Source organism: Neovison vison, chromosome 8 (genome assembly GCF_020171115.1).
Source record: "Neovison vison isolate M4711 chromosome 8, ASM_NN_V1, whole genome shotgun sequence".
In the NCBI taxonomy this organism is placed as follows: Eukaryota; Metazoa; Chordata; class Mammalia; order Carnivora; family Mustelidae; genus Neogale; species Neogale vison.
In genome coordinates, this window is record NC_058098.1 from 22,052,326 (window position 1) to 22,065,809 (window position 13,484).

General features: G+C 43.5%; 1 protein-coding gene across 3 annotated transcripts in view; it reads left to right on the forward strand.

Moving 5' to 3' along the window:
* Positions 1 to 1,636: 1,636 nt before the first annotated feature.
* The window catches only part of NDRG3 (NDRG family member 3), a 79,276-nt gene continuing 67,428 nt past the window's right edge, over positions 1,637 to 13,484 (forward strand). For all 3 annotated transcript variants that reach the window (XM_044263083.1, XM_044263086.1, XM_044263085.1), the window contains exon 1: positions 1,637 to 1,697. The gene's annotated coding sequence lies outside the window, so the exon portion shown is untranslated. The remainder of the gene's footprint in view (positions 1,698 to 13,484) is intronic.

Consider the following 13,484-nt stretch of genomic DNA (forward strand, 5'->3'; position numbering starts at 1 on the left):
CCATTGGATATAGAGGTGGAAAACTGGGTAGAAACATTTGGACTAGAGAGAAAATTGGGAAGTAACTGATATGTAGCTATTGAAGCCTTGAGAATGGATAATAATGTCAAGGCTAGAGCTGGAAGGGAAACTTTGTACAGCCCCAAGGAAAGTTGGGGCTTTTAAGCATCAGAGTAGTGTTAATTGTCTACTGTTTCAGAAGCAGAGTAGTACAATGGGAAGAGCACACCGTTTGAAGAGAATCTTCATCTGTTTTGCTCAAATTTACTCATCTATGAAGTGGGGATAGATGACACCTCTCCCAGGTGATTGTACCTTCCCTCATTTTATTACATTGTATCACATTTTTTGTTTGTAAGAATTTATTCAAACTCAAGCATAAAACGTGTGTTTTTGTCTGCATCTTCAACAGCCAAATAAGATAAAGCATATTAAAATAGTAACATTTATAAGCTCTAAGGATTTTACATGCATACAGACCACAACTTAGGTAGCTTGTATTTTATTGTCTTTGTAGATGAAGAACTCAAGCACACGGAGGCTTAATAATCTAATCAAGGACAGAGAGTAGAACCAGTCTGACACTCAGTAAATGTTAGCAGATAAACAAATCATATTTAAAAAGTCTGTGCTTGGGACACCTGGGTGGCTCAGTGGGTTAAAGCCTCTGCCTTCGGCTCAGGTCATGGTCCCAGTGTCCTGGGATTGAGCCCAACATTGGGCTCTCTGCTCAGCAGGGAGCCTGCTTCCTCCTCTCTCTCTCTGCCTGCCTCTCTGCCTACTTGTGATCTCTGTCTGTCAAATAAATAAAATCTTTAAAAAAAAAAAGTCTGTGCTCGATTAACTTAGTTTCCCCTCTTCCCAAGTTTCTTTCAGGAATTGTGCTTGACGAGTAACATTATTATAGACAGTCACTGTCCTCGACATGTTTGGTAACATTCCTAATATTTGTCTTAATTTAGTTGAGACTATGACTATTGATTTTTAGTCAGTGACATTTACCAAAAGCTCTTTCAGAGAGGGAATTATGTCCGGTATATTTTGGTGTTATATCTTTGGGTCATTAAGCTTATGTGTGTAATCATCCTTAAAACAAAAACACACCAAAACTCTATTTCTCTTGTGGCACCCAAAGAAAGGAGATGGTGTGGCTGGCAGTTGTAATAGAGGTGATAGAATGGAGGACCGGGAATTAGGAGCCCTGAATCTTGGATTCTAGTTCTTCAATTAACTGTGCTCATTCCTCCAGAATTTGGTAAGCGTCTTCCACAAGCTAAGCACTGTGCTAGGCTATACGCTTTTAGGTACATCTCTGGGTCCACGTTAAAGGAAGATGACTTCCTTTACCTGCAAGGGTTAGTAAGAGCTTCATTAGGGATGTGATTTGGCGGAAGGGGAGGAGGCGGACCAGAGGCTGCACTCAACGCCCCGCCCTCCGGGCAGCGCTAGTTTCAGGTTCTCCCAGGAGACTCCGCAACATGAAAAACTACACCCAAGATGGCGCCGCCGGGCCTTCCCAGTTCAACCACCATCTTCTCGGTAGTTCTTGAGGGGGTAGGCACAGCTCGCCTGCGCGGCCCCGGCATCCTCAGTGCGCCTGCGCGGCCGCAGAGCCTTCCCCGCCCCTCTCACAGCCGCCGTCGCTGCTGCTGCTGCTGCCGCCGCTGCTGCACTGCTGGCGGTTGCCTGCGCCTCAGGTGAGTGAGCGCCTGAGCCCGGCCCGCTGGAGGCGCGCGGCGCTGCCTGCGGGGGCGTCGCTCCCCGTGCTTTCTCCTTCCGCGCCTCATCTCCGCGGCGTGCGGGGGCCCGTGGCTCGCGCTGCCAGCCTCCTCCGGGTACCCCGCGCCCTCCGCTCTCCCCGCCGGCGGGACCTGGGTCAGCCCGGCCTCCCTCAGCCTCTACCCGCGCGCGGGCTTCGTGGCCTCGCGACGAAGCTACCGATGACAGCTTACGGGCGGCAGGGGTCGAGCCTCCGGGCGCCCGGCCCCCTCGGTCTCAGGGACGCCCCTCAAGCGCGCCCGCCTTTCCCGCTCCTGCCGTACAGGCGGCAGAGGTCGGTGGGCCTCGGGGTGGGCGTTCATCTACCCCGCCGTCCCAAAGCCAGGGGGGCTTGAAAGGTGGGCGGTGAGGTCGCCTCGCATGCGTACGACGCTGGTCAGCGGGAATGTTCAGGCAGGACCCCACGATGACCGTACGAGGGAGGGGCTTCCTAACTCCACTTTACAAATGAGGAAACTGAGGCACAGAGGTGAAGTGCCATGCCCAAGGTCACGCACCTGATAGGGGCAAGGGCTAGCTCTTGAAGTCAGGGTCTCGGGCTCTCAGGCCATTACAGTTGGAATTTGATCTTGTACCTTTAAAAATTTTTGAAATACACTTGCGTCTCTGGAGCTGTTTTTGAAATACACTTGCATCTTTGGAGTTGCTTCTTCAACGTCATAAAAGTAGGCTGTGTATACAGTATCTTGTTGGAGTACAATTGAGGTATTACTGTAATAATAATAGTAGTATGTTGAAGAGCTTACCTTCGTCCAACGCTTGCTGTGTGCCAGGGATATTAAACATTTTATGATGATTATCTCACTTAATACCTCAGCAATTCCCAATCCAGTGTGTCCCCCTTTTTCATGCAGCTCCCCCTCCTGCACCGCCCCCCCCCCATGGAAGCCGTCCTCCGTGTCACAGGTAGACAGACTAGAACCTCATGGCTGAGGAGGCAGGGGAGCTCTCCCCTGGTACCTCACTGTCGGAACAGGGATAAGCCTTGTCTGCCTGCATCCAAATTTTACCCCCAATCTGGTCCCCCAGAGGATATAATTAGTCTTCCTTTTTTGGCTGCCAGGAGAACAGGACTGGGCTAGCTGGGCTGGCTGGATCTGGAGGTGACAGAGCAAATTTGGTGAGCACTCACCTCATTCTGGGGCTTTTTGGCTCTGTTCCAACACTTGGCTTGAACATCTCAGTATATAAGATAAAGTAGCAAGAGAAAGAAGGCATTGACAGAGTGGTGGTGAATATAAGAAGCCTCCATGATTTAAAGCCCCAAAGGAACAGATGTAAAAATATGTGAATGTTTCTTCCCCAAAATAACTAGCTCAAGTGTCTTTTTTCTCCCTTAGCAAATCTTCCTACATACTTCAAAGCTCCATTAAGCCACCACCTTTTCTGTGAAGCCTTCCTTGCTTGATTTTCCCAATTAAACACACAGGCACAGTAGAGTAGAGGCTTAGTCTTAAGCTCAGGACTATTAGCCCTTTGAGGTCAGGAATCCTCTTTGCAGCCCCAAGTGCTTGGTTCATAGTAGGCCGTTGGTAAAGACTGTGAATTTCCACTGCTCCTTTTCATTACTCAGAGTGATGTTTTCCTGCTGCCCTTCTGTTCCTCCTTCTTGCCCTTCAAATTCTCTTTGCTATCCTTTTCTTTAGGTTCAACTTCTGGTTGAATCTGACCTGTCACTCAGAGATCTCCGTTGCACCCTGTTTCTGTAAATTTGCACATAAGCATTTTGCATCAAGAATCCTATTTATCCCTAGCAGTGGAGTTGGTATATGCCACTTAAGTGTACAGGGTTGTTTTTATTTGCATGTTGCAGTAGGGTAGCCTGAGGCTTACAGCTTTTTAGTCTATCCCTAGATACATGTGAGAATTTTTACATTCTTTTGCCTTAAGTGACTGGCTACCCCTGATGCTGTCAGGGTAATCGGAATTTTTTCCTTAAAACAATTCATATTATTTACAATGTTAAGTATTCAGAGGGCTTTTTGGGAGGCAGCAGATCTGTGTATAGGTTTTCTACATAAATGAAGCTTTTTAAAGAGTTTTTCCAAGTAAATTCCTGCAAATACATTAAGCTGTTATTGTATATAAGGCATGGTATAAGATTTACAGTTGAATAAAATATGATTCTTGGTAAAAGATCTTACTAGCTAACTGGGAAACACATCGTATTTAGCTGTAACTCAAGTCGAGTCTTAAAAATTGGTATAATAACATTATAAGCAAGCAATATGACAGTATAATAGGATGTTTCATAAAATCATACACAACTGGGGCGCCTGGGTGGCTCAGTTGGTTGAGCAACTGCCTTCGGCTCAGGTCACAGTCCCGGAGTCCCAGGATCGAGTCCCCGCATCAGGCTCCCAGCTCCTGGGGAGTCTGCTTCTCCCTCTGACCTTCTCGCCTCTCATGCTCTCTGTCACTGTCTCTCTCTCAAAAAAAATAAAATAAAATAAAATAAATTAAAATCATACACAACTGAAGTTGAAAGGAAGCATCAAGTCATTGAGTCCATCCTTTTTGCCTTCATGGACCCCATCCTGAGAAGTAAACTTGTCCAAGGTCACAGAACTGAGGATTACAACTTGAAATTTCTAGACTTTTTATCCATTAATCAGTGAATTCATCTTTATGTTAACCAGCGATTCTATTAAAATTCCATTTATATACTTAGAATGAGGGTGAGGAAGAGATAAAAATATGATTCATATCCTTAAGGAGTTTTGTTGGAGAATAGTGACGAACTGTTAATTGTAACTATAATTGTTAAGTTGTATGGTAGAGGAACTAGGTATGTCACAGGGGTTATTTGTGATCCAGTTAGCTGGTAAGGGGTGGGGGAGAGGCAAGAGGAGTCAGCATGAGCTGTGGTAGTGAGAGCACTATGGGGAGGAGTTAGGACTTTCTGGGCTTTGACAGATTGGTTGGGAAGAATGAAAAAGGACAAGGAAAGCATTTTGAAGTAGGGTGGTGATAGTGTGCATTACAATCACCTGAAGAGATTAAAACCCAGATTTTAGGGGGTGTCTGACTGGCTCAGTCGGTAGAGCATATATCTCTTCATCTCTGGGTCATGAGTTCAAGCCTCATTAGGCATAGTGCTTACTAAGCAATTAAAAAGTAAAACCAGGGCGCCTGGGTGGCTCAGTGGGTTAAGCCGCTGCCTTCGGCTCAGGTCATGATCTCAGGGTCCTGGGATCGAGTCCCGCATCGGGCTCTCTGCTCAGCAAGGAGCCTGCTTCCCTCTCTCTCTCTCTGCCTGCCTCTCTGCCTACTTGTGATTTCTCTCTGTCAAATAAATAAATAAAATCTTAAAAAAAAATTAAAAAAAAAAAAAGTAAAACCATATTGTGGGGGGTTCCACTTCCAGAGTTCCTAATTTAGTAGGTCCAGAGTGGGGCCTGGGAATTTGTTTTTTTTGTTGTTGTTGTTGTTGTTTTTTAAGATTTTATTTATTTATTTGACAGAGAGAGATCACAAGTAGGCAGAGAGGCAGGCAGAGAGAGAGAGAGAGGAGGAGGAAGCAGGCTTCCTGCTGAGCAGAGAGCCCGATGCGGGACTCGATCCCAGGACCCTGAGATCATGACCTGAGCCGAAGGCAGCGGCTTAACCCACTGAGCCACCCAGGCGCCCTGTTTTTTGTTTTTTAAAGAGCATTTGGCTTTTGGCTTTTATTTTACTTTTTTTTTTTAAGATTTTATTTATTTATTTGACAGGCAGAGATCACAAATAGGCAGAGAGGCAGGCAGAGAGAGAGGAGGAAGCAGGCTCCCTGCTCAGCAGGGAGCCCGATGCGGGGCTTGATCCCAGGACCCTGGGACCATGACCTGAGCTGAAGGCAGAGGCTTTAACCCACTGAGCCACCCAGGTGCCCCCGGAATTTGTATTTTTAACAGATTCTCAGATGATGATGCTTTTAATCCAGGGACAACACTCAGAACTTCAACTGGATTTGAAAGTTGAGAAGGTAGAGTCAAAAACTGTCAAATAATTTATTCCAAAAAAGTGTAAGAGTATGTGTTCTATATACCAGGATAGGAGAGCTCTGGAAAGATACATTCCAGACTGTAATAGTAGTCACTTATGGAAGTAAGATTTAGGCGGTTGGAGAATTCACTTGTATTCTAAACCTTTCAGATACTTTTGCATTGTGTGTGCATTTTGCATACTTCTTTTGTATTTTCAAAAGGGAAGAAAAGAGTACTTTTTGAAGATATAAATATTTATGGATTTAAAAAGAGCTTGCTGAAGTAATCTAGTGTCATACAATAAACATTTTTAGACTGTATGCCAGATGCTACTAGGATCTGGAAATACAAAACCTTTGCTAAAGCTTGCAGTCCAGTCATGGAGATAGGCAGATAACAGTTCTACAAAATGTCATGTGAGCTTTGCAAGGACAGGGTCTAGCTTTATGCATGCCAGATGATAGGCATTTGGTAAATGATGAGTAAATGAGCAAATGCAGGCAGGAAGTAAGGATAGAAAGAAAAAGGGCAAATGGAGATTTTGGAAGAAAAAAAATGTTACAAGACTGAACAGGGATGATAAAAGGAAAAGCTGTGTCAAGGACTTCCAAATTCAGATATTGGTAACATTTTGATTGGGTTTATTGCAGAACTGGGTGTCAAGTTGTCTATTCTGAAAGACCTTTTTAAGTCAGCCCCCCCCTTTTTTTAAAAGATTTTATTTATTTATTTGACAGACAGAGATCACAAGTAGGCAGAGAGAGGGTGAAGCAGGCTCCCCGCCGAGCAGAGAGCCCTGTGCGTACCCAGGACCCTGGGATCCTGTCCTGAGCCGAAGGCAGAGACTTTAACCCACTGAGCCACCCAGGCGCCCTCCCCCTCCCTTTTTAAGAGACTGATAATAGCACACAGAAACTTAACCTAGATTGAGGGTATTTACCAGATTTCAGGGCTTTATTTGATAAATTAAAATTTTTATTTTTAATCACAATGCTAATTTTGTTGTATTTATCTACAGTTTTGCCATCAGTTGTTCTTTTATTAATGTGAAATTAAGACATATGGAGACTGTCTAAAATGCAATGCAAAAATGGGTGGTATTGTATCTTCATCTTACTTCTTAAGTGAAGGGATGGTATAATTCTATTGTGTTTTCCAAAACGCCTCACAGAGTTTGACATATTATCAGTCCTAAATGAATATCTGTTGCCGATGGCTGAATGGGGTGTACTTTGGGGGAAATGTGGCTCACTGCATTCTGAGGTGACTTCTGTATAAACACTAATTACATTACCAAACAAGCTGTGCTATTAAACTTGGTAAAGAACATATGATATGGGGTAGGTGTTGTAATGTAATGTAATCCCCAGCTTTTTGTTTGGCGCTTGTACTTTTTATCTTCCTCAGAGATTTAATATAGAAAATGAAAATTCATTTCCCAGTAAATGGGTGGCTTCCCCCAGGTTTTGGCTACATTTTTTATTATAGCCCCTCACCACTTAAGAATGTCCACAGTCTAATTTGAGTTTTCAGTTTATCAAGTATAAATTTCTGATACAGCCATTCTTTACACTCCATTTTATTACCTCTTATTTTATTTTTTGTTGTTACAGGTTTTGCAGTATCTTTTTTTTTAAGATTTTTATTTATTTATTTGACACAGAGAGAGAGAGAGAGAGAGAGATCACAAGTAGGCAGAGAGGCAGGCAGAGAGAGAGGGGGGAGGCAGGCTCCCTGCTGAGCAGAGAGCCTGATGCAGGGCTCGATCCCAGGACCCTGAAACAATGACCTGAGCTGAAAGCAGAGGGTTAAACCTCTGAGCCACCCAGGTGCCCCTGCATTAATGATAATGCTGTTTCAGGCCTGGGGGCCATAGTTATTGGGTTGTAGGATCTATGAGTTTGATAGCCTAAACTCTCATTAATGCGATAAATCAGGGTAAGGAAAATTGTACGGAGCTGTATGGAACTGTATGAAGTTGCTTCCTATTTATACTGAATCGTAAGATTCGAAGTCTTGTCAGCTTTTCATTTAATTGGTAATTGTCGGGCGCCTGGGTGGCTCAGTGGGTTAAGCCGCTGCCTTCGGCTCAGGTCATGATCTCAGGGTCCTGGGATCGAGTCCCGCATCGGGCTCTCTGCTCAGCAGGGAGCCTGCTTCCTCCTCTCTCTCTCTCTGCCTGCCTCTCTGCCTACTTGTAATCTCTCTCTGCCAAATAAAAAAAAAAAAAAAAATCTTTAATTGGTAATTGTCATACAGTAATCTTCCTAGAAATATTTGGTTTCTCAAAACAGACATAGTTGTTTATTAAAAATGACAGTTTTATCCTTACAGTGCTTGAACATTTTTAAGCCTGTACCTTCAACTTATGGATAAAAGTTGAATACTTTTGTAAATTATGAGGTTTTAGCTCAGAAGCCATTTTGTGTGAAACAGTAATACTTGGCAGAGGAGAAGAGGGGAATCAGGTTTATTGTCTCTTTATTTCTGCAGTTGAGAAAACTGGAGACAGGACTCCTCCTGCCATTTTTAAACTTTTGTGGATATCACTTCTTTTGAGTCTTTGTGTTGGGACATAGTTTTAACAGAGTGTTAACTAAAATATAACTCTGGGTGATTAGATCGGATAGGATAGATTGTTTTTCAGATACAGGCAGGTTTCAGGGTTCTCCTATTAAAGTAATAATGATCATAATCATAATACCTAAACATTGTATGGTGCTTCTTTTGTCATTAAGATCCTAGTAAACTCTGGTATCCAAACCTAAAAAAATTAGGAGAATTAATGATTAGTTGGCATCGAGTGGGAAAAGTTGGTTATGGAGGTCTGCCCAACCTTTAGATACAGGATGTTCAAGTTCAAATCTTCCAGGTTCAAATTCTAGCTACGTGGCCTTCAGCATATTACAAAACTTCAAGCCTCAGTATCTTCATCTGTAAAGTGAGCAGAGATTATAGTACCCATCTTATAAATGGGTTGGGAAATAAAATGAAACAGTGAATGGATAAAGTACTTATCATGGTGTCTGGTTCAGTGTATTAGGTTAGTATGAGTATTGAGTTACCACATCTTATAGCTCTTGTTTGTCCTTTATTTCCACTCAGGCTGTCTTAAAGAACAAATTGTTTTCAGGGATTCTGTCTTATAGCTGATGAGAATCCAGGTCCCATCCCAAGAGCATGTAGAGCCTTGCCAGCAGTAGTTTTCCTCGTGTCCTGAGTTGCATCTTTCAAGAGCGGAAGACAGAAGGAAATGCTTCTGCTTCTAGAGTTACTTTAGTCTGACCACTGTGTTAGAGCTTCAGCTGATTGGTGGGTGTCTGGGATTAAAAGAAGGCCTCTTGATGGGTGTTGCTTTGTTCTAGTAGTTATCTGTACCAGTATCCTGAAATGAATAGGGTGATTATACAGCTCAGGCTCAGATTCCCAGCTTGGCAGTCTCTGCAAACCTCCTGTGTATCACCTGCTATCATGCCAGAATTTAGGAGTGACACACAACAGGAAGGTGGGCCTATTGTACAGATGGCCCTTCCGGGGGCTGAGGACCAGCAGGAGTGTTTCTGTTAGAATGAGGGTCTATTAGCATGCTGTAGCGGCTGCCTTTGATCACTCCCTTTCCCCCCTACTTTTGCTTATGTGATAGCACCTCTGAGGGTATTTCTTCTGGTGGAAAGTAACCCAGACTTTATGTAGTAAAAGGAGCAGTGAGCTGTGTTTTGAAAAGTCATTGTTTCTCCTGTGGAGCTGGGTGGCTTGGCTTGTTTTTCTGGCTGTCTGGAGAGTCTCCTGAGACCCTTTCCTTTCCTAAGGGCCCCCAGGAGACAGCAATGAAACCAACATCCATTACTCTAGACACTTAGGGGGGTGCTTAAGTCAGTAGTTTTATGCTTAGATTAATTTATGCTTTAACCCTGGCAAAACTTAAGAGCCAAGTCATCAGATAATTGTGCTTCTTACTGAGTATTGAATTTAGCCCAGTCCACTGCAATATCTTTTAGAGCCTGGAATAGAAATCCAGGTGCCATTCCCAGCCTCACATTCAGTTGGTCATGTGGATTTAGGCAAATCACTTAAATTTCTAAGCCTCTTTTCTCATCTGGGGATGAAGGCTTGACTGTAGACCGGTGGTTCTCAACCCTGGCTGCATATAGAATCACCCATGGAACTTTTTTTTTTTAAGATTTTATTTAATTATTAGAGAGAGAGAAAGAGAGAGAGCGTGCATACAAGCAGGGAGAGAAGCAGAGGAAGAGAGAATCTGAAGCAGACTCCACACTCAGGGTGGATGAGCCCAACACAGGGCCGGATCCCACAAACACGAGATCATGACTTGATCCAAAACCGAGTCAGATGCTTAACTGACTGAGCCCCCCCGCCATGGAACTTTAAAAACAATACTTGGGGATTACCCTCACCCAATTAAATTGTATCTTTAGGGTTGGAGCCTGGGTATTGATGTTCTTCAAAGGTTCCCAGTGTTTCTGATGTGTAGCTAAGAGAACAACTGGACAAGATGACCATGTTTTAAACAACTGTGTCATTCTGTTCTTCAGGAACCTTTACTGTCCACACAGTCTAATTCATGTGTTCTGACCAGCTTGTCTTCTTTCCAGCCACATGGTTCTTGTCTCCTGGATGTTGTTCACATTTCTTTCTTTCCCAACTTGATGTGCTCACATAGAATGTCCTTTCCTCCCCTTCAGCTATACAAAACATCCATTTAAGGCCCATCGTTGTTAACTTCCTTTGGGATCATCTTAGTCTTTGCTCATTTCTCCTCTACACTGGTTTCAAACTTCATTTAACTCTAAATGCAGTGAACACTAGATGCAATGTAAGACATGATACTCAAGCACTATCCCTCTTGGGGATATGGGACACATGGAAATACCATTGGTTTGACTTATGTGCTATTAAAACATCTGTGGATATCTTGTATTGTCGGCTGTCTCATTATGTGTATATATCTTGAAACTGTCAGTTGATGGATAGCTGGATAGCTATCTATGACCTGACTCCAATGGGCATTTTTAACTTTATCTCCTGCTCATAATAGGAAACTACTGGTCTTCCCAAACTGGGACATTTTCTAGCAGACCTGTGCTTTCTCTTCTTTTAAATTCTTCTCACTTTCTGAAATTTCTTTCTTTCTTTCTTTCTTTTTTTAATTTTAATTTTTTTTAATTTTTCTCTCTTTCTTTCTTTCTTTTTTTAATTTTTCTCTCATCCTTGTCTATAGGAATTTAATCCTTTCTTCAAGGTCCTGTTCAAATTTTACCTCCTCCTTGAAACTTCTCAGCATCCACAACCTGTATTGTGGATTGACCTTTTGCCCTAAAGCTCCGTAATCTTTAGAGCAGTGGTTCTCAAGTTGGGGAGATTTTGCCCCTCAGAGGACATTTGGCAATATCTGGAGATATTTTTGGTTGTCACAGTGGTTTGAGGAGGATGTTACTGGCATCTAGTGGGTAGAGGCCAGAAGAGCTGCTAAATAGTCCACAGTGTGCAGGACAGCCCCTGTAACAAAGAATTATCTGGCCCAAAATGTCAGCGGTGCTGAGGTTGAGAATTTGTCCAATTCACAGGCTTTTGTTTATACTGCTTTGAACTGTAGTGATTTGTTTATAGACTTAATCTCTCTTACCCAGTGGACTTAATGGTTGAAGATGAATTCAGCCCCAAACCTGCCCTTTCTTGTTAACTGCATAGGTTTTAATCCTACACTGTGGCCTAATCCTAACTGCTCAGTGTTATTTAGGGCCAGAGATCAAAGGTCTTTTTCAGCTGGAGTGGATGCAGTGAGGCAGTCAGCTAAATTTCTCTCCTTTTCACTCTCCAAGTCTTTTCATCTGTAATAACCTGGGAGGCAGTGTGACAAAGGGGGGGGGTACAAGGCATAGAGGGAGCATTTGGAATCCGAATACAGTTGGGATTCTGTTCTAGCTGTTGCATGTATTAGTTGTGTTGTGTTGCTCAGTCCATTTTACCTCTTTCAGTCCTACAGTCCTCATCTATGTCATAGAGCTGATTCTAGTGTGCCAGCGTTTTATTTCACAGTGCGATCCTAATAATCCAACAAGATATTAGATGTAAAGGTGCTTTGTAATTGCGAGGTGCTATAATAATTACCCATTCAGACAGTGGTTTATATGTAAAAAGAAGGAATGTGAGTCAGCTTGCTGTAGAAGCACCACTGGCTACCTTCTCACTTCCTGCAGCTTTTCAGCTGTAACTTCTTCAGCACCAGCTGACCCCTTCCAGCTCATTCTCCTCAGTAAGCCTCCTTTGTTTGTTGCCTTCATTCTGTTTTGGTTGCCTGTCTGTAGTCTTGCCAAAACCCGAAGTGATTGACTCTTCCCTTAGAATGCCAACTAGTGACCTGGTGTCAGTACATCCTGGCAAAGCCTAATGAAGGCCAGACAAGTTACTGTGGTCATGGGGCAAGCTACAAGTCATGACAGCGTGTAGTTTAGCCAGAACTATGTGTAGTCCCTTATTGTCTTTTTCAAGGAACAAAGCAATGCTTTTTAAGCACTGCAAATCTTGGTGAGTTTTCTTTGACAAAATGGACACAGTGTGGGGTGAGATAAAAGTCTTAGAGCCTTAATGCCCCTAGGATCAGCCTGGGTGCACCTTTCTGCTGATTTGCTGAGTGACCTTCAGCTAGTTGTTTAAACCTCATCAAGTTGGTAATGGGAGGGTAGGTCTCTTAGGATTGTAATAAGAACCGAAGAGTTGAGGGATAGAGGAATCCTCACTCTGGGTAATAATGTAAAGTACTGTATTAAAGGGAGCTTCTGGGTCACAGAATGTCAGTCCTGTCAGGAGCCAAAAAGGTCACCCTACCCAGTCTCTTCCCTTAACTGATGAGGAAGCTGGGACCTGGAAAGGGAAAATGCTTTGCCCAGTGCCACTCAACCAAGTAGGGCCCCACCTAGGTCCAGAGTCCACATTTGATGTGTTTATATGCTCTTTCTCAAACTGGAAGAACATGGGTATCCATTTTTTCTGAGTAAACAAAGTTTGCACTATATTGTTGGACTTTAAACTGTGTTCTGCCAAGCCCTAGCAGTCTCACCACCACTTCAGCCAGAGCCCCTACACTTTTCTCTGTTTACTTTTTGAGTTGTAATGCAAAAATTAAGCCTGTTGTCTTTTTTTTTTTAAGATTTCATTTGTTCATTTGACAGAGATCACGAGTAGGCAGAGGTGGGGGAGCAGGCTCCCTGCTGAGCAGAGAGCCCAATGCAGGGCTCGATCCCAGGACTCTGAGATCATGACCTGAGCCAAAGGCAGAGGCTTTAACCCATTGAACCACCCAGATGCCTAAGTCTGTAAGTGTTGATGATCTTTAAAGGCCTTCTCAGTGCTGTCTCTGAATATCAGAGAAGGGTGGTGTCTTTCCTAGCCATCCTGGGAACATTTTTGCTTGCACTTCAGAAGTACCAGTTTCTATATTTTTACAATGTGATATACATAGTCATGGAGTTTTTAGCATGGAGAACTGAATCTCATTTTTCCTAGATTTTTGCTGTCAGAAGATAATGGTCCTGGGGCACCTGGGTGGCTCAGTCATTTAAGAGGCTGCCTTCAGCTCAGGTTATGATCCCAGGGTCCTGGGATTGAGCCCCACATTGGGCTTCCCGCTCAGTGGAGAGACTGCTTCTCCCTCTCACTCTGCCTGCCACTCTCCCTGCTCTCTCTCTCTCTGTCAAATAAATAAATAAAATCTTTTTTAAA